At 37.6% G+C, this 2,800-nt stretch overlaps 1 non-coding gene across 1 annotated transcript; it reads right to left on the minus strand.

Moving 5' to 3' along the window:
* Window positions 1–690: 690 nt before the first annotated feature.
* On the minus strand, window positions 691–797 carry LOC131222187 (small nucleolar RNA R71). Its single transcript, XR_009159895.1, has one exon. It is a non-coding gene; the product is annotated as a small nucleolar RNA R71 (small nucleolar RNA).
* Window positions 798–2,800: the final 2,003 nt, after the last annotated feature.

A 2,800-nucleotide genomic window follows, 5' to 3' on the forward strand; every position in this document is an offset into this window, starting at 1 on the left:
TTTTCGATACTAACCTTGCTTTTGTTTCCTTTATTTTATAGAATCACTAATCGGGTACTATCATTCCAACCCTCTTACTCTAGTTATTTCAGATTTCTTATTTCTTTTGCAATTTTTATTTTAGTAGAATTAGGTTTGAGAGTAGTTTATGCCCAAGTGGGTTCGTGATAACAATCTCCGTCTCTTAAGTGAATGAAGATTAGTTGAAGGTTTTCTTATCCATCACCGAATTAGACAACACCTAAGATCCTCTAAATTAGCTAATAATATGGCTGAGAATCAATCTCAACATCGTACCATTAAGCAACAAGATGAGAACGAAGTGCAAAACGTGCCACAAGCTAGAACTCTATGTGATTATTTACAACCAGCTAGGACAAGCACACCTTCTTGCATAATCTTTTCACATAATGCAAGAAACATAAATTTTAAACAGGAGTGATCCAATTGCTTATGAAATTCCATTTACTAAATTATAAGAGTCCATATCTATATTTCAAAGAGTTTGATGAGATTATAACGACCTTACACTTCAACAATGTGTCGGATAACAACCTGAGATTAAAATCGTTCCCTTTTCTCAATGAAGGAGAAGGCTAAGTCATGGTTTCACTCATTGAGACCGAGATCAATTGAAAAATGGGCTGACAATTATAGGAGCTTGAAAAAAATAACACTTACAAGACCAATACCCTTAAAAGGGCCATTGTGAATTTCTCACAGAAAGAGGAAGAAACCTTCTTCCGATGCTGGGAGAGATTTGAGGATCTCCTAAGTACTTACCCACATCATGGCTACGAAGTTTGGTGGGTCATAAGATTTTTCTATGATGGATTGACTCCGCCCATGCGCCAAGTCGTAGAGATGAAGTGTAATGGGAAATTCATGAACAAATATCCCGATGATACATGTGAGTATTTTGATATACTAGTTGAAAACGCGCAATCATGGGATACCCCACCAATCCCAAGTTGACTCTGTCCAAAGAGAATGGAGGAATATATGTCTTAAGTGAAGAAGACGATGTCAGTGGTAGGGTGGCTAACCTTATGACAAAATCAAGGCCATGGAATTAATGAAAGTATAAACGATCAAATCTGAGGAGACTATTGAACTGATTGTGGTATTTACGCAAGTAACATATGCTTAACGCAGGATTATCGTACAATTCCTACGTTCGAAGAGTTGTTGCATGAGTAATCCAATGTCATAAACAATTATCAAAAGTCGTTCAATGCTCCCATCTCAAAAACATATAATCCTAGTTGGTGAAACCACCCAAACTTTATTTGGAAGAATGTGCAAACAGCTAATGCAGACAAAAATCCTCAACGGTCTTTTCCTTCGATCTTCATTCTACTACTAACTCAGAAAAGAACCAAAGAGAGGATCTGGTTCAAAAGTTCATGTAAGATCACGAGCAATTCAATCAGAATACTTTACAAGCATTCCGGGATATTAAAATATCCTTAGGATTGTTTGCATCATCTCTGTAAAGATTGGAGTCACAATTTACTGTTAGGGAGAACGGGACTCTTCCAACCCAACCTCTACCTAACCCAAAGCCGCAATTTGAGATAAGTGACCCGAGCTCTTCGACTCAGCATGTGGAGTAAGAAAAGTCCATCATCACTCTTAAAAGTAGAAAAATAATTGACAAGAACATCCTGATGAGGGCTAAGAAGCCTAAGGACTTGGAAGAATCTAAGAGAGATGATGGGCCTAACGACACTACATATGAGAAAGAATGGGGAAAACAATACAAGCTGTTTGCTCCATTCCCACAAAGGTTGATCTCACCAAAACTTCTACCCAACACTTAGGATATCTTAATGGTTTTAAAATAGATGAAAATCAACATCCCTATGTTGGATGCCATAAAATAAATTCCATCATACGCCAAATTCCTAAAAGATCTGTGTGCGGCCAAGAGATGGCACAATGTCCAGAAAAAGATACTTTTAATAGAAAAAGTGAGTGCTATCATCAAACAAGATGTGCCTAAAAAATATAAGGATCTCGGTAGCCCAACCATCTCATGTGTGATTGGGGATCACCAGATTGAGCATACGATACTTGATCTATGGGGGAACGTGAATTTGAACCCATACTCATTCTACGAACAACTGGGCCTAGGTGAATTAAAACCCACCAAGTCCACACTCCAACTCGCTTATCATTCAATTCATATACCAAGAGGGATGATAGAGGACGTACTTGTCCAAGTTGATAAATTCTACTATCCAATAGATTTTATTATTTTGGATACATATCCCATTATTGATGCTAGCACTTATATTCCTGTCATCCTTTGTTAACTATTCCTACCTGCATTAAACGCCATAATCAATTATAAGAATGTGATTATGAAGCTATCCTTTGAGAATATAACAAACAACAAGAGGATGGTGATGGCGTCCACGAGATTAACTTGATAGATTCATTCATAGAAGACAAGTCACTTTTGACTTTATACCCGGACACTTTAGAGATGTGCTTTGCCTACTCCACTAATTTGGATGATGACATGATTAGTGAGATGGATGCCTTGCTTGATGCTATGTCAGTACTTGAAACTAACCGGTGGAGGCCTAAATTTGAAAGGTTACCACAAATTGATTCAAACCTCTACTGTCTAGTGTCAAGGCGCCGAAGCATGACTTAAAACCTTTACTTGCGGATCTTAAATACGCTTAGGTCAAGATGAAACATACTTAGTGGTGATTTCTTCCCTCTTGGATGAGGAACAAGAGAGTATGCTAATTTTTACTCTTAAAGAATATAAAGGAGCCCATGGATT

Source organism: Magnolia sinica, chromosome 12 (assembly GCF_029962835.1).
Source record: "Magnolia sinica isolate HGM2019 chromosome 12, MsV1, whole genome shotgun sequence".
Lineage (NCBI taxonomy): Eukaryota > Viridiplantae > Streptophyta > Magnoliopsida > Magnoliales > Magnoliaceae > Magnolia > Magnolia sinica.